The sequence below is a fragment of the Bufo gargarizans genome, chromosome 10 (assembly GCF_014858855.1).
Source record: "Bufo gargarizans isolate SCDJY-AF-19 chromosome 10, ASM1485885v1, whole genome shotgun sequence".
Taxonomy (NCBI): Eukaryota; Metazoa; Chordata; class Amphibia; order Anura; family Bufonidae; genus Bufo; species Bufo gargarizans.
This window is the reverse complement of record NC_058089.1, coordinates 61,766,406-61,792,265: the sequence shown is the minus strand read 5'-3', so window position 1 is coordinate 61,792,265 and position 25,860 is coordinate 61,766,406. Positions and strand designations below refer to the sequence as shown.

Below are 25,860 nucleotides of genomic sequence, written 5' to 3'. Positions count from 1 at the left end.
GAGCTTCGTGAAAATCACATCGCATCCGCAAGCAAGTGCGGATGCAATGTGTTTTTCATGGATGGTTGCTAAGAGATGTTGTTTGTATACATTCCGTTTTTTATCACGCACATGCAAAACGCATTGCACCCACGCAATAAAAACTGAACAACTGATCGTGATTGCTAGCAAAACTAAGGGCCTTTTTGCCTGCGAAATTGTACATTTTTCACTGAACGCATTTGCAACACATTTGTAACTTTTTTTTTTTTGCTGACCCATTGAAATTAATGGTTCAGCATACAGTCCGCAAAAACCCCCGAAAAAACATGGAACAGACACGGAAAGAAAATTCGTTTGTGTGCATGAGCCCTAAGCTGAATATCTAAGGAGTGTGGGGGTCAACATTAAATATTCCAATGTTTTGGCGCTTTAAAAAAATCTGTTCTGCCAAAATCCCAAATGTGCTCTAGTCTTTTAAGTTTTGCGCTGAGCCTAGTCAGTAGATAAATTACACAAATAGCAACCATTTTCTCAGTAGAAACATACAGAAATGTTTTTTTACAGCAAAAAAAATTGATAAGGAAAAATACATGTTTAAGGACACCTTTGAAGAAAACAATTTTTTTTTTACACTAATTAACTATTCTGTGGCGAAAATCATTTCTCCAATTAGAATAAGGCCTCATGCACACGGCCGTTTTTTTTTTTTTAAGGTCCGCAAAAACGGGGTCCGTAGGTCCGTGATCCGTGACCGTTTTTTCGTCCGTGGGTCTTCCTTGATTTTTGGAGGATCCACGGACATGAAAAATGAAAAAAAAAAAATCAAAGTCAAGTTTGCCATTGAAATGATAGGAAAAAACGGACACGGATCACGAACACGGATGACAATCTTGTGTGCATCCGTGTTTTTTCACGGACCCATTGACTTGAATGGGTCCGTGAACTGTTGGCCGTGAAAAAAATAGGACAGGTCCTATTTTTTTCACGGCCAGGAAACACGGATCACGGATGCGGCTGCCAAACGGTGCATTTTCCGATTTTTCAACGGACCCATTGAAAGTCAATCGGTCCGCGAAAAAAAAATTTGCGCAACGCACAAGTGATGCATGAAAATCACTGCTCATGTGCACAGCCTTATAGAAATGAATGGGTCCGGATTCAGTGCGGGTGCAATGCGTTCACCTCACGCATTGCACCAGCGCGGAAAACTCACCCGAGGTATAAGGCCTCTTTCACACGAGCGTGTCCGGATTTCACACGCACGTGATAAAAAACTGAATGTGGTACCCAGACCCAAACTTCTTCACAGAAGTTCAGGTTTGGGTTCAAAGTTGTGTAGATTGTATTATTTCCCCTTATAACATGATTATAAGGGAAAATAATAGCATTCTGAATACAGAATGCATAGTACAATAGGGCTGGAGGGGTTAAAAAAATTATAATAATTTAACTCACCTTAATCCACTTGTTCGCGCAGCCGGCATCTCTTCTGTCTTGTTGTGTGAGGAATAGGAGCTTTGATGACGTCACTACGCTAATCACATGGTCCGTCACATGATCTTTTACCATGGTGATGGATAATGTGACGGACCATGTGATGAACGTAGTGACATCAAAGCTCCTATTCCTCACACAACAAGACAGAAGAGATGCCGGCTGCGCAAACAAGTGGATTAAGGCGAGTTAAATTATTTTTTTTTTTAACCCCTCCAGCCCTATTGTACTATGCATTCTGTATTCAGAATGCTATTATTTTCCCTTATAACCATGTTATAAGGGAAAATAATAAAGATCAGGTCCCTATCCTGATCGTCTCCTAGCAACCGTGCGTGAAAAATCGCACCGCACCCGCACTTGCTTGCGATTTTCACGCAGCCCCATTCACTTCTTCAACGTGAAAAAAAGCACAAAATAGAGCATGCTACGATTTTCACGCAATGCACAAGTGATGCGTGAAAATCACTGCTTATGTGCACAGACCCATAGAAATGAATGGGTCCGGATTCAGTGCGGGTGCAATACGTTCAACTCATGCACTGCACCCGTGCGGAAAACTCGCCTGTGTGAAAGGGGCCTAACTGTGAAAAATGGGTTACTAGGAGTTTAATAGCTCCTATGTTGCTTTGAAATGGTTAACAGGACAGCTCTAACCCTAAGTTCAGACCTGAGCGTTTTACAGCGCGTTCCTACGCGCTGTAAAACGCTCAACACGGAGAAACCAATGATTCCCTATGGGAATGGTTCTCACCTGGGCGTTTTACAGCGCGTACGATCGCGCTGTAAAACGCCCGACGCTCAAACAAGTTCTTGAGCTTTTTTTGGGGCGTTTGTCGCGCGTTCCCGCACATAGATATTCGGGAACGCGCGACAATGTGTGCACGCCTGTCTCTGTATGCGCGATTGTAAACGCCCGTACAATCGCGCATACAGAGCGCTCGTTTCAGAACGCTCAGGTCTGAACCCCCTGTAATCCAGTAAAGAAAGGGTTACCCAGGCGCTGCTCATCCCTGCAATGTTGTGATCTAGGGTAGCAGGAATGAAGGACGAGCAGCTCAGCCAATAAAAAATTGATGATTGCTAAGAGATATTTGTAAACCTTCAGTTTTTTATCACGCGCGTGAAAAACGCATAAATGCGCATTACACCAGCGCAATAATAACTGAAGGCGATCACATACAAAACTAAATGAACTTGTTTGCGAAATGGCGCATTTTTCACTGAATGCATCTGCAATGCTCCTAATCCGCTCACGCTCGTCTGCAAGGGGCCTAACAAGTAAGATCCACCCTGGATAGTCTATAGTTGATACAGGAGAGTAAAGACATACGGTTCTGCCTGGGCTCTCAGGTTTCCTGGGAACGGGGACTATATACGGGGAGTATAGATATGATAGTGGGGTTAGTGACTGCATAGTGTTTATTGTATGTACGATAGTGGGGATAGTGACTGCATATTGTATATACGATAGTGGGGGTAGTGGCTGCAAAGTGTATATATGATAGTGAGGGTAGTGACTGCATAGTGTATATTGTGTATATGTAATAGTGGAAGTAGTGACTGCATAGTGTATATGTGATAGTGGGAGTAGTGGCTCCAGAGTGTATATGAAATAGTGGAAGTAGTGACTGCATAGTGTATATTGTGTATATGTGATAGTGGGAGTAGTGGATCCAGAGTGTATATTGTGTATATGTAATAGTGGAAATAGTGACTGCATAGTGTATATGTGATAGTGGGAGTAGTGGCTCCAAAGTGTATATTATGGTCGTGGCTACGGATACTGGAGCTATCGAAGTGAACTCAGGAAACCTGAACGTATCATATACTAAGTAGGCCTGGATTGTGCCCATAGCTGTGAAACGTGGGTAGCCTATAAGGGGGCATACCCTGAGGAAGCCTTTGACAAGGGGAGGGAGGGTGGGGCACGAAAATAACGCCAGCGTCGGGTGACCATGGGAGGGGGGCTTATAAAGCTACCCCCCTCCCACAATCACAGGCTACAACAGCCTTGACAATTATGATCGTGGCTACGGATACTGGAGCTATCGAAGTGAACCCAGGAAACCTGAACGTATCATATACTAAGTAGGACTGGATTGTGCCCATAGCCGTGAAACGTGGGTAGCCTATAAGGGTCCAAAAAGCAAGGCAAAATGTTATAAATGTTAAAAAGTATAAATCTGAAGGTGTCGGCCCTTTAAAGAGTAATGAGGGGGGAGTCGCAGAGAGTGACGAGGAGAAAGCAAAGCTGTTAAATATTTTTTTCTCCAATGTATTCACTGAGGAAAATAAATTGTCAGATGACATGCAGAATGTAAAAATAAATTCCCCATTAAAAGTGTCCTGTCTGACCCAGGAAGAAGTACATCAGCGACTTAAAAAGATTAAAATAGACAAATCGCCAGGACCGGATGACATACACCCCCGTATCCTAAAGGAATTAAGTAATGTCATAGCCAGACCCTTATTTCTGATATTTGCAGACTCTATACTGACAGGGAATGTCCCACAGGATTGGCGCATGGCATATGTGGTGCCAATATTCAAAAAGGGGCCAAAAACAGAGCCTGGAAACTATAGGCCGGTAAGTTTAACATCTGTTGTGGGTAAACTGTTTGAAGGTTTTCTGAGAGATGCTATATTAATGCATCTCAACGGAAATAAGCAAATAACGCCATATCAGCATGGCTTCGTGAGGGATCGGTCATGTCAGACTAATTTAATCAGTTTCTATGAGGAGGTAAGTTCTAGACTTGACAGCGGCGAATCAATGGATGTCGTATATCTTGACTTCTCCAAAGCATTTGACACTGTACCACATAAAAGGTTAGTATATAAAATGAGAATGCTCGGACTGGGAGAAAACATCTGTATGTGGGTAAGTAACTGGCTGAGGGATAGAAAACAGAGGGTGGTTATTAACGCTACACACTCAGATTGGGTCACTGTCACTAGTGGGGTACCTCAGGGGTCAGTATTGGGCCCTATTCTCTTCAATATATTTATTAATGATCTTGTAGTAGGCTTGCATAGTAAAGTATCAATTTTCGCAGATGACACTAAACTGTGTAAAGTAATTTACACTGATGAGGACAGTATACTACTACAGAGCGATCTGGATAGATTGGAGGCTTGGGCAGATAAGTGGCAGATGAGGTTTAACACTGATAAATGTAAAGTTATGCACATGGGAAGGAATAATGCAAGTCACCCGTACATACTAAATGGTAAAACACTCGGTAACACTGACATGGAAAAGGATCTAGGAATTTTAATAAACGGCAAACTAAGCTGCAAAAACCAGTGTCAGGCAGTTGCTGCCAAGGCCAACAAGATAATGGGTTGCATCAGAAGCGGCATAGATTCCCGTAATAAGAACATAGTCCTACCACTTTACAAATCGCTAGTCAGACCACACATGGAGTGCTGTGTACAGTTCTGGGCTCCTGTAAACAAGGCAGACATAGCAGAGCTGGAGAAGGTCCAGAGGAGGGCATCTAAAGTAATAACTGGAATGGGGCAACTACAGTACCCTGAAAGATTGTCAAAATTAGGGTTATTCACTTTAGAAAAAAGACAACTGAGGGGAGATCTAATTAATATGTATAAATATATCAGGGGTCAGTACAGAGATCTATCACATCAGCTATTTATCCCCAGGACTGTGACGAGGGGACATCCTCTGCGTCTGGAGGAAAGAAGGTTTGTACACAAACATAGAAAAGGATTCTTTACGGTAAGGCCTCATGCACACTGCCGTGTTTCACGGCCGTATGCGGGCCGTGGAACCGCGGCCTGGATCCCTGCTGAGAGCAGGAGCGCACGGCGTCACTGGTTGTTATGACGCCGTGCGCTCCCTGCTGCCGCCGCAATACAGTAATACACTGGTATGATCTATACCAGTGTATTACTGTACTGTGCCGGCAGCAGGGAGCGCACGGCGTCATAGCAACCAGTGACGCCGTGCGCTCCTGCTCTCAGCAGGGATCCAGGCCGCGGTTCCACGGCCCGCATACGGCCGTGAAACACGGCAGTGTGCATGAGGCCTAAGAGCAGTGAGACTCTGGAACTCTCTGCCTGAGGAGGTGGTGATGGTGAGTACAATAAAGGAATTCAAGAGGGGCCTGGACGTATTTCTGGAGCTTAATAATATTACAGGCTATAGCTACTAGAGAGGGGTCGTTGATCCAGGGAGTTATTCTGATTGCCTGATTGGAGTCGGGAAGGAATTTTATATTCCCCTAAAGTGGAGAAAATTGGCTTCTACCTCACAGGGTTTTTATTTTTTTTTTGCCTTCCTCTGGATCACCTTGCAGGATAACAGGCCGAACTGGATGGACAAATGTCTTTTTTCGGCCTTATGTTACTATGTTACTAAATGGTAGATTTTTGCATTTATTGAAGGGTACATGAATTACAATGCCAGTTTGCGGAAAACGTCTGATATTTCCTGATGCGTATTGGGAATGTACCTGGTGAAGCAAGATGACTCCCAACGTCCTATCTTCCGAATGATATGACTGGGAACGTTATGCTTGGAGGCTGCAGAAGCTGTCCCGATCCGAAATGAGTGACCTGAAATGGTTTTGGGATAGACACCTAGGCCGGTGACTAGAAGGCGAATGTGTGAAATGAATTGCGCAGTCGTGAGGGGCTTGGATTTGAAGGGTAGCAGCGGACTGTCTGGGGAGGTATGACCTAAGGAGCTGATTAATTGGTTGAACACATGGACTGGGCACCATTTGTTGAAGGACCTGAAGTACTTGACTGGGACTGGGGGCCCTGGTTGCAACGTTTTGGTGAAAAGTAATAGCAGGATGAAATGGTCGTGACTCCAAGTTAACTGGCACTTGGTCAGACCCTTGGATTTTTGGGAGAAACTTGCGAATTCCCCTGCGTGCAAAAACCCATAGAAACCTAAATAAATGGCTGCTTTAATGATGGGATGGGCTGCTTTAATGATGGGATGTGCTGGGATGGAGCCTGAAAGGGTTGCTGTCTAGGGAATTGGAAAGCTTCCTGAACAGATCCCCTGAGACTGGTTGCCTGGTGGGAGTGCATAGCAGACAGTTTTTTTTTAATTCCCCTAAGGACAGCCCTGATGGCGGGGTATGCAAATATCGCCTTACTACCGGGGTGTTTGAGGGTGGAATAGTATTGCCATGTACAATCTGATGGAATTGTAGCCAAGTTTGAGATGATGGCAATAAGCTAAAAAGGCCATCAAATAGGTGGTCCTATCTGTGCCGCTCCTAGGATGGAGAAGTGAAATTTTTTTAAAGCTGTTCCAACCGGATGTGTTGGCTGTGTTGGCTGATAGTGATTTTTTATGAGGGATTTGGCGGATGAAATGATTTGCGCTAGTCCATGCGTAGTGTGTTGAACTCCGGAGGGGGCAATCCTGCTGGATCCGCCTCTGGCATGACCTGGAAAAAACTGTTGAAATGAAAGCATGCGTCAGCCGCAGAGTTCTGGACACCCTGGATGTGTCTGCATGAAATTTGAAAGTTGTACTGTAGGGAGAACCAAACTAATTCCAGCGGGTCAGGAAGGAATTCCACATGGGTAGATCCGACATCGCATGTGCGTCCAGGATTATCGGGGAGTCCTACACTGCGGCAGTTGGTAGCAGATCCAGGAGTCTGGACAAGAAGGCCTTACCCTGGGGCATGATCCTGGCGGCGAAGTTCAGCATGCCTAGCAGGGACTGTAAGTCCTGCTTTGAGACGACCCTGCAACCCACAAATCTGGAAATTACCTCTTTGATCTTTGACAGCTTGTTCTCAGGCAACCTCGCTTCCATCTTGCGGGTATCTAAGACAATGCCGAGGAAAGTAATGGTGGTTGAGGGTCCTTCGATCTTGGTAGGGGCGACAGGGATGTTGAGGTTGGCGAAAACGTGGAGTAGGCTATCAAGCTTGCAGGGCGGAACATCTGGTTGCTCTATTAAGAGAAAGTCATCCAGGTAGTGGATGACCATGGGGCACCCGCAATGGTTAACCAGGACCCAGTGGAGGGCCTGGGCGAACTGGTCGAACAACCACGGACTACTTTTGGAGCGGAAGGTGAGGTGATTGGCAAAGTAGTACAAGTCGTCCCATTTAATGCCGTAGAATTTCCAGAGTTGTGGGTTGATATGCAGCAGCTTGAAAGCGTCCGCCAGGTCAGCCTTGGACAGCCAAGCCCCTTGGCCTGCCAGGAGGATGAGAGCTATGGCTTCACTGAGAGAAGAGTACTTCATCGAGAACTCCTCAGACGGAACCAGGGAGTTGAGGCTGGGAATGTGAGAACCATGAGGAGCTGAGGTCATAAAATAATATTTTTTTATTGGAAAAAAAATTGGTAACGATGCCGATAGGGTTTATCTTCAAGTAGTCAAACGGAACGCTGGAGAAAGGGCCGATGAGAAAACCCTTCTCCAGTTCCGCCTGGACCAGAGGACCCACCGAAGCGGCATCAGAAATTGCGGACCTGAGTGTAATGACCGGCAACACGCACAGGGAGGAAAACAGGGAAAGCCCTGCCCAAGGGAGAGGGAAAGGTGGTGACCCCTAACTCACCTTGCAGCTGGCACCTGCCTGCCCTGACGTCCCTAGACGGGTTCCTCACCCGTGCGGCGATCACGTGCCTAAACCCTGGCTTTCCCTGAAATGAGCCCTAGATAATGAACGGGCCGGTGGGATCGCTAGTCCTCACCACTGCACTAAGAGGGAAACACCAGGGAGAGGACAGACAAACACAGACATACACAAAAACCCAGGTGGACGGCAACAATTGTCCACAAAGGTCCAACAGGGATCCGGAGGGTAGCGTTCTAAGGCAACACTCAGAGAACGCAGCAACACAGCTCCAGTGGGTCAGAATAGATGTCCAGGCAGGAAGCTCTATATCTGGCAACCAGAGAAGTGTGAGAGGGGAATATAAGGAGGATTGGGAGTGCTGGACAAGGAACAGCTGAGAGAAGGAGCTACGGATCCCTGAGTGAGCCAAAAGGGTTTGTAATGCAAACCCAGAAAGCTACAATAAGGAAACTTCCCTATCTGACATAGAGCGTGCAGCCAACCGCTGCGACCTCCTGACCCCGGGTACAACGGAGTCAGGCGTGGCTCTTGACACCCTCGTGACAGTACCCCCCTCTCTACGAGGGGCCTCCGGACACTCAGGACCAGGTCTCTCAGGATGAGAGGCATGAAAAATCCGGACTAGCCTGTCGGCGTTTACCTCAGACGCAGGAACCCACATTATTTCCTCGGGACCGTAACCTCTCCAGTGCACCAGATATTGGAGAGAGCGGCGGACCCGACGAGAATTAACAATTTTGGATATCTGAAATTCCAAACTACCATCCACGACAACAGGAGGGGGTGGCAGCGGTGACGGTTCTAGAGGTGGAACATATTTTTTGAGTAACAACTTATGAAAGACATTATGGATTTTAAAAGTCTGAGGCAACTCCAGGCGAAAAGCCACGGGGTTGATGATGGCTACAATCTTGTAAGGACCAATAAACCTAGGACCCAGTTTCCAAGAGGGAACCTTCAACTTGATATTCCTAGTAGACAACCACACATAGTCATTCACTCCTAGGTCCGGACCTGGCGACCGTCTCTTATCAGCCATGCATTTGTATTTACCTCCCATATTTTTCAAGTTAGCTTGCACCTTCTGCCATACTGATGAAAGAGATGACGAAAACCGTTCCTCTTCGGGAACCCCAGAAGACCCCCCCTCTTTGAAAGTACAGAATTGGGGATGAAAACCATATGCACCAAGAAAAGGTGACTTGCCAGTGGATTCCTGACGGCGATTATTTATGGCAAACTCAGCTAACGGTAAATATGACGACCACAACTCTTGGTTTTCAGACACAAAACATCTTAGATATGTCTCCAGGTTTTGGTTGGTACGCTCAGTCTGTCCATTCGACTGAGGATGGAAAGCTGAGGAAAAGGACAAGTGAACCCCCAAACGGGAACAAAAAGCTTTCCAAAATTTAGAAATGAACTGGGTTCCCCGATCCGAAACAACATCGGAGGGGACCCCGTGAAGCTTCACGATCTCACTGACGAATACCTGAGCAAGAGTTTTAGCATTAGGTAGTGCGGGTAACGCAATAAAGTGTGCCATTTTGCTAAACCTGTCCACTACTACCAAAATCACTGTTTTACCTGCAGACAAAGGTAAGTCAGTGATAAAATCCATAGACAGATGTGTCCATGGTCTATTGGGAATGACGAGTGGTAATAGAGACCCTGCAGGACGTGTATGTGAAACTTTTGCGCGCGCACAGGTAGAACAAGAAGACACAAAATCCAATACATCCTGACGCAACCTTGGCCACCAAAAACGACGAGACAATAGCTCTAAGGTTGCTTTACTACCCGGGTGCCCAGCAAGTGCCGAATTATGATGTTCCTTTAATAATTCGAGACGTAGGTTCAACGGTACAAACAATTTCTCTGAGGGGCAAGAGACCGGGGCGTCCCCCTGGGCCTCTAACACCTTCCCCTCCAAAGCAGAGTGTACCGCAGAGACAACCACTCCTCTTTGTAGAATGGGTACCGGATCACTCACATTACCCCCTCCAGGGAAACAACGAGATAGTGCATCAGCCTTGGTATTCTTTACCCCAGGACGATAGGTAATCACAAAGTTAAACCTGGTAAAAAATAGCGACCACCTAGCCTGTCTAGGGGTGAGACGCTTAGCTGATTCGAGGTACAGCAGATTTTTGTGGTCCGTAAACACAGTGACGGGGTGGACTGCCCCCTCTAAAAAGTGACGCCACTCCTCAAACGCAAGTTTTATAGCTAACAGTTCCCTATTGCCAATATCGTAGTTCTGTTCTGCTGCAGATAGTTTTTTAGAAAAGAAAGCACAAGGACGCCATTTGCCAGGAGACGGACCCTGAGACAGCACAGCCCCCACTCCCACCTCTGATGCATCGACTTCAACAATAAAAGGCTGAGAGACATCAGGTTGGACTAGTACAGGTGCTGAGGTAAACCTCTCTTTTAGAGAGGAAAAAGCAACTTTAGCGGCGTCAGACCATTTAGAAAAATCAGTCCCCTTCCTAGTCATGTCAGTAAGGGGTTTTACGATCACCGAATAATTTTTAATGAATTTCCTATAGAAATTCGCGAAGCCCAAGAACCGTTGTAATGCTTTGAAGTTCTCAGGAAGATCCCAATCCAAAATTGCCTGGACCTTCCTAGGATCCATACGGAAACCTGACGCAGATAAATAATAACCTAGGAATTGTATCTCCTGAACGGCAAAAACACATTTTTCAATTTTAGCATATAATTCATTCGTCCGTAGGACCTGTAGTACTTGTCTGACATGCTCCTCATGTGTTTTCAGATCAGACGAATAAATTAAGATATCATCTAGGTATATTACCACAAACCTGCCGATTAGATGACTAAAAATGTCATTAACGAAATGTTGAAAGACGGCAGGAGCATTGGTCAGACCGAAAGGCATAACTAGATTTTTATAATGCCCCTCAGGGGTGTTAAAAGCTGTTTTCCACTCATCCCCCTCTTTAATACGAATCAGATTGTAGGCCCCCCTAAGATCGAGTTTGGAGAACCACCTAGCACCCGCAATCTGGTTAAACAGGTCAGGAATGAGAGGAAGAGGGTATGGGTCTCGGATGGTTATCCGATTTAATTCACGAAAATCTAGGCAAGGACGCAGGCCCCCATCTTTCTTTTTAACAAAGAAAAACCCTGCAGCCACGGGTGAAGAAGAGGGTCTGATGTGTCCCTTAGCCAAACTCTCGGAGATATAATCCTTCATGGCTTGTCTCTCTGGACCTGAAAGATTATATAACCTGGTCTTGGGTAATTTTGCGCCGGGAATAAGGTTAACCGGGCAATCATAAGGACGATGAGGTGGTAACTTCTGACAACCCTTTTCAGAAAAAACGTCCTCAAAGTCAGAAACAAATGTAGGTAGGGTAGTTATGGAGACGACTAAGCAATTGCTATTTAAGCAATTTTCTCTGCACGGCTCACTCCACTCCAATATCTCCCTGGTCTGTCAGTCCACCACTGGATTGTGCGCTACCAACCAGGGAAGGCCCAGCACCACCGGAGTGGGAAGCCCCTCCAGAACATAACATGAGAGCATCTCGTTATGGTGGTCCCCTACCCGAAGGTGTAAATTATGAACGATGTGGGTGAGGTTTCTCTGAGACAGAGGAGCAGAATCTATAGCAAATATGGGAATAGGTCTCTGTAACGTACAGAGAGACAAACCCATAGTGCGGGCAAAATGGGCATCTATCAAATTTACCCCTGCTCCACTGTCTAGAAAGAAAGAAACAGTCTCTGTCTTATCACCAAAAACAATAACCGCTGGCAACACAAATTGCGATGTACGTATGGAGGAAACGTATACCCCCCGGCTGACATCCTCCACACAGCCTGGGGTTAGTAGTTTTCCGACGTTTTTTTTGTTTCTGAGGAAAGAAGGACAGACGTTAATGAAATGACCCCTTTCCCCACAAAAAAACAACCCCCACGCCTACGGCGAACCTCAGGAGGACGGACCTGACGAGTAGTTCCTCCTAGCTGCATAGGCTCGTCTAAGTCCGTACAGACTAACTGCTGCTTGGGAGGGGTTACCAATGGCTCCGGTTTTTTCAACCTGTCCCTAAGGCGTCTATCTATACGGATAGAAAGGGACATAACTGCATCAAGGGAAAAGGGGGTCTCATACAATGCAAGCGCATCCTTAACCCTTTCGGATAACCCAGAGCAGAACTGACTCCTGAGAGCCGGGTCGTTCCATTGGGTATCCGTAGCCCACCTACGGAAGTCAGAGCAATACTCCTCTACCGGCCGCTCTCCTTGTAGGAGTCTCCGTAATTTTGATTCAGCCAGTGCGACTCGGTCAGGGTCGTCATATATGAGACCCAAGGCCCCGAAAAACTCATCCACTGACCGAAGAGCCTGGGAATCAGTAGGTAAAGAGAACGCCCAGGACTGCGGGTCCCCCTGCAGCAGGGAAATAACAACACCCACCCGCTGTTCTTCATTACCAGAGGAGTAAGGACGCAGTTTAAAGTATAGTTTACAGGCCTCACGGAATGTCAAAAACTTGTCCCTTCCCCCAGAAAATCTGTCAGGGAGAGGGACCTTGGGTTCCGCAACAACCTGGTTACCAGTAGCAACCGCTGGGCTTGCGGTCTGTTGTAATTGCTGCTGTTGCTGGAGGACCGATGCCTTCAATCCTGCCACCTCCAAAGACAGGCCATGAAATTGTTCGGACAGAGCAGCAATTGGATCCATACTGGATTCTAAGTAGGTAAAAAAAAATTTTTTTTTTTTTACCTACACAAAAATAAGGGCCAGATATAATGTAATGACCGGCAACACGCACAGGGAGGAAAACAGGGAAAGCCCTGCCCAAGGGAGAGGGAAAGGTGGTGACCCCTAACTCACCTTGCAGCTGGCACCTGCCTGCCCTGACGTCCCTAGACGGGTTCCTCACCCGTGCGGCGATCACGTGCCTAAACCCTGGCTTTCCCTGAAATGAGCCCTAGATAATGAACGGGCCGGTGGGATCGCTAGTCCTCACCACTGCACTAAGAGGGAAACACCAGGGAGAGGACAGACAAACACAGACAAACACAAACACCCAGGTGGACGGCAACAATTGTCCACAAAGGTCCAACAGGGATCCGGAGGGTAGCGTTCTAAGGCAACACTCAGAGAACGCAGCAACACAGCTCCAGTGGGTCAGAATAGATGTCCAGGCAGGAAGATCTATATCTGGCAACCAGAGAAGTGTGAGAGGGGAATATAAGGAGGATTGGGAGTGCTGGACAAGGAACAGCTGAGAGAAGGAGCTACGGATCTCTGAGTGAGCCAAAAGGGTTTGTAAAGCAAACCCAGAAAGCTACAATAAGGAAACTTCCCTATCTGACATAGAGCGTGCAGCCAACCGCTGCGGCCTCCTGACCCCGGGTACAACGGAGTCAGGCGTGGCTCTTGACACCCTCGTGACACTGAGGTTGGGGCCTTCCCAAGATGATTGTGTGGAATCCTTCCTTGAAACCAACGATGAGTAAGCAAACCTGGTGGGGATTGTGATGGTCACGGAGAAGTGCGGCTAGTAGGTCCACGTTGACCACGCCTAGTCACTTGTTCCTGGTCGATCTATTTGGGCAAACTGACAGGGGGTGGGCCCTGAAACAAGTGGAGCAGACGTGGAGTGCTCTGTACTGGTTGTAGTTGGAGGTTGCAAAATTGTAGTTGTTGCATACCTGACTGTTTCTTAGGAAGACTATGGGTTGACCCAGCTTGTCGGTGCCCGAGTTGTGTCTAGGCTGGGCCCCAGAGGAGCCTGCCACAGACTTGGGCAGAGACGATGGAAGGCTGGGTTTTGGGCACCAGTCTGAGGCATGCAGAATGGACTGGAATGACACGCAAGTGGGGGCTTTGAGACCGGCGAAATGTCGGCAAAACAGCTCCATGTCCAGGGATGCCCAATTGGTGACCCGTTGGAACTGGGCAAGGGCCGCCGCGGCATTGGCCGAGAAGGAACGGTGGTAATCATAAAACGTGTACCCTCCATACTTGTGCCCCAGATCCGTGACCCTGTATAGGTACAAATCCAACTCCTCACGCCTTTCGGGGAAGGCTGAGCAGATTATGTCCCTGAACAGGCTGAAAGCCAGGACGAATTCTGGGATAGACAGTTTCCTGTTCAATCGTGCATCACTGGACCTGAGAACTATCGACACATTCTCGCAGGCTATGCTCCCATTCTCAACCGTGTTGTGGGTGGCAATGAGGATGACGGCTAAATTGTCTTCCTTCCCTTCCAAGATGTCTCGTTTGAGGGTGTCAGTAACGAAATGGGACGGGGCTACCTCGGACGAGGTGGGAACCCTACCTTAAGATGTGGATTGGGACGTGGAAGCGACTGGGAAAGGAGGGACGGGGATGCTGGGAGACGGGTCTCTGGACTCTACTGCCGACAGCCTGGTCTGAATGTCCGATACGGAGGTGGCTAGGGTGTTGATGGTGGCGTGCAGCTGGGTCAATGACAACTGGATACTTGACATTGACACCTGGTCTTCGGAGTGGGAAGAATCGGACACCAGGAGTCGATAAAGCTCCGCCTTCCTGGCCGAAGCTGGGTAACAAATCCCTCGTTTGGTGATTTCGGCTATAATTTTAGGGATCGTCCAGCTCCGGAGTGACCACAAGCTGGCATGGCTGGAAGCCAGGGAATCCGGAAGGGATGCGGAGTCGTCTAATTCGGAACGATGTGACATGTTGGGAAACTGAAAGAGAGGACAAGGTTTATAAAAGTTTTTTTTTTTTTTTTTTTTTATCCGAGATAGTCTCTGAAATGTTAGGGCCCTGACGCCGGAGGTGCGTTTGCTGCCCCCGCTGGACGCTTGGAGCGGCCTGAAGAAAACGTGATGATGCTTGTACCCGGATAAATATAGATAAAGAGGGGATCAGTACCTTGACAATCCACCTGGTCTACCGAGGCCTCAGGTCCTGATGATTCATGGCGGTGTAGACGAAATTGGGTCTTTGACTGAGATAAAAGTAAAAGTTTAAGCGGAGGGCCAATGGCAAGTGAACAAGATTGTGAATGAAAAACCCTGATGCCTGGGTAGGCTACCGGACAAACATGGATGAGGGACCGAAATGACCTGCCTGACGTGGCAGGTGAGAAACCGCTGGTGACTGGGGTGTGACTAGAATATTGAAACCAGGGCGTGCGTGGAACAGAGTGGCATGATGGAAGATGAGGATGAAATGCATGGATGGAACGAGCCGAGATGTGGCTAGAGACAAAACAGAGGGGGAAGTGAGAAGACGAGACATGGCCTGAATGACGAAAACAGGCGTGAGACGTAGATGACAGATGTGGCCTGAATAACGAAAACAGGCGTGAAACGTAAATGACAGACAAGGCCTGAATAGCGAAAACAGGAAAGACATGACTGACAGTTGTGGTTACATGACGAAACAGGCGTGATACATGACGGTAGGACGTGAGACATGGAAGACAGATCAGGGCTGAATGATTGGAATTTTCTTACGTGAAACGGCGTGGAGCATGGACAGACGTAGCCTGAATGATAATAACAAGCGAGAGACGTAAATTACAGACGTGGCCTGAACAATGGAAAACAGACGTGAGACGTGAATGACAGATGCGGCCTGAATAACGAAAACAGGCATGAGACGTAAATGACGGTCGTGGCCTGAATGACGAAAACAGGCGTGAGACGTAAAGACGGACCTAGCCTGAATGACGGAAACAGGCGTGAGACGTGAAGAAAGAGGAGACTGGTTAGAGTAATGTAAAAATACCAACCTGCAGATGAAGATTTTTTGACGAACAAAAAAGGGTCAGGTAAATTTCATGATAAAACGGGTGGTGTACAACGGCTCTGTCAGAAGGAACCGGAAAGGTAGCTCTGTAACATAAAACGGGGGACATTGCAGCGTTTATATAATGATAAGGAGAATAGAGGCACATTTTTATTTTATTTTTTTACATGTGGCGGGTTTATTTATTTAGTAATTTATTTTTATTTTTTACATGTGGCGGGTTTATTTTTTTCATTTTTTTTCACACAACATGTGACTGGTTTATTTATTTATATTTTATAACAACAATTATGACGGGCCGGGCAGCCCCTGGAGCGCATCGGGCGAGGTAAGACTGGAGAATGGAGAGGGGCGTCGGACTGGGGAAGGATTTGGGACGTTTTTAACGGTGACCGAGCGGTGAAGGCGGGAGTCGCTGGGTGATGGAGGGCGGATGGTAGGCGTGACGCGGAGGCTGGTGCCGGACCACCCTCCCCTTGGCAACAGTGGAGCGGCCGTGGCAACCGGGACGGGGCTGGGAATGGGGCATTGCCGTGGCCAGAGGTAGGCGAAGCTGCCGGAAATGTTGTGAGAATGTGGGGAAACAAGATTCACTTGAGGCTGGATGGCCTACAGGATCAGGCGCGATGGTGAGGAAGCGGCGTGGGGGAGGCCGTACATACTTACCTGGCCGAAGCCTTGTTCATGCGGGACTGGCGAAACGAAGTGGGTTGCACGAAAATAACGCCAGCCTCGGATGACTGTGGGAGGGGGGCTTATAAAGCCTACGCCCCTCCCACAATCACAGGCTGCAACAGCCTTGACAATTGTGGTAATGTGAAAGTGTGTGTGTGTGTGGGCAATGACAAAAAAGTGACTCACACCTCATACCAGCGCATTTGCATCACCTACAGTTCTTTTGCTTTAACCCTGTCTACTAGTGCAGTCCTTTGCTTAGGCCGCGTTCACATCACGTTTCGTTTTCCGTTCTTCTGATCCATGATAAGAACAGAAAAAACAAAACAAAAAGATAAACAGAATTTTTTCGGCATCCATTGTGCTTGTTTTAGATATTTTGCTTCTGAGATTAGTTTAGACAGGAGGAAAAGTCCTCCACACAGGCTCCCCCCCTCGTAAAAAAAAAAAGGGATCTCAAAATAAAGAATCTGGTTTTTATTTTCTGTTCTTATGATGGATCAGAAGAATGGAAAACAAATGAACCTATCCTTACTTGTACATTGTATGTAACAGGATGTGGGGGAGGGGTTTTGTTATCTCAGAGAAGGGAAGGGGAGCAGAGCTGTGCTGGTGCATGTGAAATCAACAGACAGGGGAGAGGCTTAGGACCAAAGCAAAAGGAACACCAACAGGAGATGAGAACGGTGAGTGAAAATTATATAAGAGCATTTCAGAGTGCATGTAAAGCTGGTACCAATAAACATATAAATGCAATTTTATTATGTGCTGCATTACAGTAAGATATGGGTTTATTGACTTTTAATGCACAAAGGTAGCGTTTAAAAAATATTTCAATCTAATAGCACAAAATAAAGGTCTAATGTGTCCTGTGAAAAATATCAAATACATGTAGGTTGGCTCAGAAATGAAAAAGTTATGTGCAATAGAGTTGTTGCGATACCAAAATTTGATTCGGTTTCGATACCATAAAAAAGTATTGCGATACTTGATACCATTCGATACCACGCAAAAAAAATAAAAACGCAAAAAAAAGCCGTGTGCATTTTGCATTCTATGAAACATTCGGCCCATAATAGAACAGTCCAATCCTATTTTTTTGGGGTGACAAGGTGACAAAAAAATGGAGAATCGCATGTTTTTTATTTATTTATTTCTGTTCACGCGCTCACCGCATAGGAGATATTTTATTATAATTTAATAGTTTGGACTTTTCGGACGCAGTGCTATGTATTTATTTATTTATTGTTTATATATTTTATATGTAAAATTGGGAAAGGGGGGATTTAAACATAATATTTTAGGGTACTTTCACACAAGGTTTTTCTTTTCTGGCATAGAGTTCCGTCACAGGGGCTCTATACCGGAAAAGAACGGATCAGGCATATCCCCATGCATTCTGAATGGAGAGTAATCCTTTCAGGATGTCTTCAGTTCAGTCATTTTGACTGATCAGGCAAAAGATAAAACCGCAGCATGCTACGGTTTTATCTCCAGCAAAATAAACTGAAGACTTGCCTGAATGCCGGACAGCATTTTTCCCTATAGGAATATATTAGTGCCGGAATGCCGGATCCGTCCTGCGCAGACCGGCAAAAATGTGCAAAAAGATACAAGACGGATTCGTCTGTCCGCATGACAAGCGTAGAGACGGATTAGTTCTTGCAATGCATTTGTGAGATGGATCCGCATCCGGATGCGTCTCACAAATGCTTTGTCACATACAGATCGGCAGAACCAGCAGGCGGTTCTGACCACGGAACTGCTTGCCGGATCACACTGCTGCAAGTGTGAAAGTAGCCTTAGGCCTCTTTCAGACGGGTGTCACGTTTTGGCTCCGGATGCGACACCAATGTTTATTATACTGGGGTGTTGGGGAGGGGGGGGGGGGGGGCGCACTGCGCCATCAATGAAGATAACTGACCTGTTAATACCTGACCTCTATGACAGGGAGCTGCGATCCGCTGCAGTTAACCCCTCAGATGCCGCACCTGAGGGTTTAACTGCCGCAGATCACAGCTCCCTGTCACAGGCAGGATGTCGGCTATGCGATTCTGCTGCCGGCACCTGCCTCATGTATTAAACGTTAAAGACCATCTTATATGGGTCCAGACTTTGTTAAGCAGCAGGCTACACAGAGTGGTGCCCAGGGATGTCCCAGCACTTACTATTATTCCTGGGCGCCGCTCCGTTCGCCCGCTGTGCGCCTGTGCCCCACTACTGTCTCCTGCTCCATATGCTCATTACTATCGGAGCAATGGGGAGGAGACGGCAGCTTCTCTAGTAGGCGTTCCTTCTCCCTGCGCTGCGATTGGACAGCGCTAAAGCCAGGGGAGAAGGAAGGCCCACTAGAGAAGCTGCTGTCTCCTCCCCATTGCTCCGATAGTAATTAGCATATGGAGCAGGAGACAGTAATGGGGCACTGGGGCACAGCAGGCGAAAGGAGCGGCACCCAGGAATAATAGTAAGTGCTGGGACATCCCTGGGCGCCGCTCTGTGTAGCCTAATAGTTAAAGTCTGGACCCATATAAAGTCGTATCATTGGTTGCGCAGTGCGCCCGCCCCTCCTTTGCCCCTCTCTCCGTCCATTGGTGGCAGCTGCAGCAGCAGCAGCACAGGGGGAGGGAGATACTGCTTCCTTCTCCCCAGTGCTGCTGAGGGAACATGGGCGCGCTGAGAGCAGTGCGCTCATGTTCAGAGATACTATAGACTGTGCAGAAGCGCAGCCAAGTATGGCGTTATATATTTTGCGTGTGGCGTTATATGGCTTGAGGACTTGATCAGAGAGATCAACTCCTCCCATATACCGATTGTAGTCAACGATACGGTCCTCAAGCCCGATTGTGGCCGCGGTACCTCGCACAGGAACAGGGGTGATGCCGTTACCATGAATTGTGGACAGTACAAGGACATCCCTCTTGTCCTTATATCTGACCAGCAACAGGTTTCCAGTGGTAAGGGCACCCCTGGGGATAGGTACCGGGGGTAGGTAGGGAGGCCACGTTGATTTTTACGCACGGTCCCACAAGCTGACGTGGATCTGGCGGTGAGGGACTGGAACAAGGGGATACTAGTATAAAAGTTATCCACGTACAGGTGGTAACCCTTATCTAGCAGTGGGTGCATAAGGTCTCACAAAAGTTTCCCGCTAACACCCAGAGTGGGGGGACATTCTGAGGGTTGAATACAGGAATCTCGCCCCTCGTACACACGAAACTTGTAAATGTACCCAGAGGTACTCTCACATAGTTTGTACAGCTTCAAGCCATACCTCGCCCGCTTAGAGGGAACATACTGGCGCAAAAGGAGTCTCCCCTTGAAAGCAATGAGAGACTCATCAACCGCGACCTCCCTTCCAGGTACATAGGCCTGTACAAATTTTGCCCCAAAGTGATCGATGACCGGCCTGATTTTGTACAGGCGGTCATAGGCAGGATCACCTTGAGGGGCACATGCTGCATTATTTGCATAATGCAGGCATTTCCGAGTGGCCTCAAACCGGGAGCGTGTCATGGCCGTACTGTAAAGTGGTGTCTGGTAGAGGACGTCCCCACTCCAGTAATGCCTGATACTAGGTTTCTTGACTAGGCCCATGTGCAGCACGAGACCTCAAAATGTCCTCATCTCGACTGCACTGACCGGCGTCCAGCCACCGGGCCTAGCCAAATAGGAGCCCGGGTGTTGAGCAACAAACTGTTGGGCATACAGGTTTGTTTGCTCCACCATTAGATTTTAAGAAAGACTAAAATAGTCGTATTCAGTGAAGCCCACTGTGGAAATCTGGATTCCTGGTTGGCCTACAAAATCAGGAATCATGGTCTCAAAACGCTCTGGGCTACCCCAGACAAGTTCACTGGCAGGGTCTCCGGTGGATTTAACTGGTGGGCCGGAAAACTAGTATGAGCCCCAGAGCTGCTCATACTAGGGTGGGCCACAGGGTCCCTAGCATGGCGGCCCCTTACTCTGCCGCCTTGGGGGTTCATCATCATCGCTAGATGATGAGGAGGACGCGGAAGACAAAAGGAAAGTGGGGTCATCCTCGTCCTCACTGGGACTCTCGGAGTCGGAGGCAAGCTGGGCGTATGCCTCCTCGGCCGAGAACATCCGGCGGGCTATAGGGGAGTGTGTGTCTGCGTGTGTGTGTGTGTGTGTGCGTGTAAATCTTTATACAGTGTGCGTTTGTGTGGGGGGGACGGGTGTTCGCAAACTCACCCTAAACCTAACAGACAAAAAAAATAAGACAAAAAAGGGCTAAAAATTTGAATTTATATATATTTTTTTCAATTCTAAATCGCTGATCAACCATCCGAAGTTGATCAGCGGTGGGGTGTGCGATGCGCTAACAGCGGCCGGACGCTAAGAGTGCCAGCCACAGTCAGCGTACACACACACAAAAAAAAAGCTGCCTGCGCCCCAAAAAAGTTATGGGAGGGGGGGCAAGCTGCAGCACCCCTGGGGGGTCTAGAGTCACACAGCTGTGCTGTGAACCCCAGACACCTGATTTAGGGTGATGCAATCATTAACTGTTTTTATTTTTTAAACTAACTTCCATAAATATCCCTGCCTAATCTAACTTGTCCCTAGCCTTTCCCTAAATACCTGGTGGTGATGGGGCACAGATGGGGTGCTGGATCCTAATCTCTGCACAGATGGTGGGTGCTGTCTCTGAGACACGACGCAGCGCTCCTCTCTCCTCGGGCTCCCGGACTGAAAAGGAGGAAGAGAGGAGCGCTGCGATGATTTGAACCTCCCGCCCGCCGAGCCGACCAATGAGAGGCGATCCTGAGAGGTGATGTCACATCACTTCTCAGGATCGCAGGATGGTCCCCAGAGACCCGAATAACCCGGAAATGCAGCAAACCACAGGTCCTGTGGGGGGGGGGGGTTTAGTCTGCACAGACGAACCTATCGGATCGATTGCCGGCAAGGGGCCACTCTGATTGGTCCCTTGCCGGCATTGCTGAACTGTATGCTGTCCCTGACAGCACCAGGGCAGGGGTAGAAGACGGATTGCGGTCGTGAAGGGGTTAATGATGACTTTGGCATCTAAAGGGTTTATCAGTGTGTGACAATTCATCATGGTAACAGAAACCATGCCATGTTTGTATATCCATTAGGTCCTGCCAGAGGCAGAGCCTAGTAGGGCATTATTATTCTGGCAGCCATAATATACTGCAATACTGAATTAATACAGTGTACTGCATCAGTGATCATAAAATAGCATTTTCAGGTCTCCAACTAGGATAAAACACATTTAAAAAATAAAAAAATTTTGAAATACAAACTAATAACAAGCCACAAAAAACATCACTTTCTAAATCAAAACTGTTTGATGTGAAAAAAAAAAAAATACTTAATTTGTATCACTGCATCCATGAGGACCCATACTATCGAGGGCTCATACAAACGTGTGCAGGCCGTGCCCGTATTGCGGCCCGCAAACAGCGAGTCCGCAATATATATGGCCCCAACTGTTTTTGCACCTGAAGGTTCAAATTTTTTTTTTGCGGGTTCTGAATGGGTCTGGATCCATCTGTGGCAGCCGCATGGATGTGGCTCGTGCATTGGGGACTGCAAATTGCAAGCAACGGCTGTGTGCATGAGCCCTAAAACTGACACATTATTTAGTCCACATGTTGAAATCTGAAAAAAAATAAAAAGTAAAATTCAAGGCCAGATTGGCAGATATTTTTTTTTTGTCACCACAGGCTATTTTTATTGTTACCATATACAATTGGCTATGGTAGCCAAAAATACGATTGGTTATGGTCCATAGACGATTTTTCGTCCATAGATTATTTTTTATTGTCACCATAGAAGATTCCTCCTCTAGGTCACTCGTCCTTTTGTAAAGTATTTTTCATAAAATTTCTGCTGAGCAACTGCAGCGCGAGCTGAGATATGCAGCCCACTCAATTATGTGTGCACGTACTATAAGTCTTGATATTCATGAGTACCCAGCTCTAACATAGTAAATAAGGCCAAAAAAAGACATTTGTCCATCCACTTCGGCCTGTCATCCAGCAAGTTGATCGAGAGGAGGGAAAAAAAACAAACCCTGTGAGGTAGAAGCCAATTTTCCCCACTTAAGGGGAAAAAAATTCCTTCCAGAGTCCATTCAAGCAATCAGATAACTCCCTGGATCAATGACTTCTCTCTAGTAGCTATAGCCTGTAATATTATTACACTCCAGAAATGCCCCTTTTGATGCAACCCATTATCTTATTGGCCTTGGCAGCAGCTGACAATGGTTTTTACAGCTTAGTTTGCTGTTCACTAAAATTCCCAGGTCCTTTTCCATGTCAGTGTTAGGACTCTTTCACGTGACCGTATGTCTTTTTCAGTATTTTGCGGTCCGTTTTTCATAGATCCGTTGTTCAGTTTTTTTTTTTTCCGTTCCCTTTTTTCCGTATGGCATATACAGTAATTACATAGAAAAAGTTGGGCTGGGCATAACATTTTCATTAGTTGGTTCCGCAAAACGGAACGGATACGGAGGACATACAGAGTACATTCCGTATGTGTTCCGTTTTTTTGCAGACCCATTGACTTGAGTGAAGCCACGGAACGTGAATTGCGGGCAATAATAGGACATGTTTTATCCTTCATTGGAACGGAAAAACGTAAACGAAATGCTTATGGAGTATACTCCGTTTTTTTTTTTTGCGGAACCATTGAAATGAATGGTTCCGTATACGGAAAGCAAAAAACGGCCAGCAAATGGGGAAAAAAAATGGTCGTGTGAAAGAGGCCTTACCCAGTGTTTTACCATTTAGTATGTACTAGTGACTTGTAGTATTCCTTCCCATGTGCATAACCTTACATTTGTAAGTGTTAAGCCTCATCTGCCACTTCTCTGTCCAAGCCTCCAATCTATCCAGATCCATCTGTAGCAGTATACTTTCCTCTTCTGTGTCAATTACTTTACACAGTTTAGTGTCATCTGCAAAAAAATTTATTTTACTGTGCAAGCCTTCTATAAGATCATTAATAAATATATTGAAGAGGATAGGGCCCAGAACTGACCCCTGAGGTACTCCACTAGTGACAGTGACCCAATCTGAGTGTGTATCATTAATAACTACCCTCTGTTTTCTATCACTGAGCCAGTTACATACCCAAATACGGACATTTTCTCCCAGTCCGAGCATTCTCATTTTATATACTAACCTTTTATGTGGTTCAGTGTCAAATGCTTTGGAGAAATCCAGATATATGACATCCATTGATTCGCCACTGTCAAGTCTAGAACTTACCTCCTCATAGAAACTGATTAAGTTAGTTTGACATGACCGATCCCTCATGAAGCCATGCTGATATGGCATTATTTGCTTATTTTAATTGAGGTGCTCCAAGATAGCATCTCTTAGAAAACCTTCAGTTTACCCACGACAGATGTTAAACTTACCGGCCTATAGTTTCCAGGCTCTGTTTTTTACCCTTTTTAAATATTGGCACCACATTTGCCATGCACCAATTCTGTGGAACACTCCCTGTCAGTATAGAGTCCTTAAATATCAGAAATAAGGGTCTGGCTATGACATTACTTAATTTTCTTAGGATATGGGGGCGTGTGCCATAAGGTCCTGGCGATTTTGTCTATTTTAATCTTTTTAAGATGCCGCTGTGCTTCTTCCTGGGTCATACAGGGCACTTTTAATGGGGAGTTGACTTTTACATTCTGAATTTCATCTGACAGTTTATTTTCTTCAGTAAATGAAGTGGAGAAAAAAAATATTTAAAAGGCTTTGCTTTCTCCTTATCGTTCTCTTCCACTCCCCCCTCATCACTGTAAAGGGCCGACACCTTCAGATTTATACTTTTTTTCATTTACATAATTGAAGAACATTTTAGGGTAAGTTTTACTCTCTTTGACAATTAATCTCTCGGTCTCTAGTTGTTTTTTACATATTCTATTTTTTTCCTTATAGTTTTTCAGTGCTTCCTCCCTACCATCCTGTTTTATTGATTTAAACACTTTCTTTTTGTCATTTATTGCCTTTTTTACAGTTCTATTTATCCACACTGGTTTCTTCTTGTTCCTTAACCTTTTATTCCTACAAAGGTTAAGGAACACAATTAGATTTTAGTATGCTTTTAAAAATATCCCATTTTGTGGCTGTATTTTTATTTTTGAGGACTTTGTCCCAGTTAGTTAGGCCTATGGCCTCTCTTAGTTGGCTAAATTTAGCTTTTTTGAAGTTTGGTATTTTTGTTCCTCCCTGAAGAAAGACTCTTTTGAATGATAATTGGAAAGTTATTACTTTATGGTCAATATTTCCCAGGTGTCCCCCAACCTGCAAATCTATTGTTCTGTCAGGTCTATTGGTTATTACTAAATCCAGTATGGCCGTCCATCTAGTCTGGTCCTGAACCAATTAAGAAAGGTAATTGTCTTTGGTTATTGCGAAGAACCTGTTTCCTTTGTGAGATGTGCAGGTTTCAGTTTCCCAGTCTATTTCTGGGTAGTTGGTCCCCCATAATAACCACCTCATTATGATCTGCCGCCTCGTCTATCTCGTTTAGTAGCAAATCTTCTGTGGACTCTGGTATATTAGGTGGTTTATAATAAATGCCTATAAATAATGTATTATTGTTTTTGCCTCCATGTATTTTTACCCACAGTGACTCCACATGTTAATGTCCCTCACTTACAGGTCCTTCTCAAAAAATTTGCATATTGTGATAAAGTTCATTATTTTCTGTAATGTACTGATAAACATTACACTTTCATATATTTTAGATTCATTACACACCAACTGAAGTAGTTCAAGCCTTTTATTGTTTTAATATTGATGATTTTGGCATACAGCTCATGAAAATCCAAATTTCCTATCTAAAAAAATTAGCATATTTCATCCGACCAATAAAAGAAAAGTGTTTTTAATGCAAAAAAAGTCAACCTTCAAATAATTATGTTCAGTTATGCACTCAATACTTGGTCGGGAATCCTTTTGCAGAAATGACTGCTTCAATGCGGCGTGGCATGGAGGCAATCAGCCTGTGGCACTGCTGAGGTGTTATGGAGGCCCAGGATGCTTTGATAGCGGCCTTAAGCTCATCCAGAGTGTTGGGTCTTGCGTCTCTCAACTTTCTCTTCCCAATATCCCACAGATTCTCTATGGGGTTCAGGTCAGGAAAGTTGGCAGGCCAATTGAGCACAGTAATACCATGGTCAGTAAACCATTTACCAGTGGTTTTGGCACTGTGAGCAGGTGCCAGGTCGTGCTGAAAAATGAAATCTTCATCTCCATAAAGCTTTTCAGCAGATGGAAGCATGAAGTGCTCCAAAATCTCCTGATAGCTAGCTGCATTGACCCTGCCCTTGATA

At 46.2% G+C, this 25,860-nt stretch overlaps 1 protein-coding gene and 1 pseudogene across 3 annotated transcripts in view; one reads left to right on the top strand and one right to left on the bottom strand.

Moving 5' to 3' along the window:
- LOC122920736 (phosphomethylethanolamine N-methyltransferase-like) overlaps positions 1 to 25,860 on the bottom strand; it is a 283,047-nt gene that overhangs the window by 41,689 nt on the left and 215,498 nt on the right. The window lies entirely within an intron of this gene.
- LOC122920735 overlaps positions 17,175 to 25,860 on the top strand; it is a 77,964-nt pseudogene continuing 69,278 nt past the window's right edge.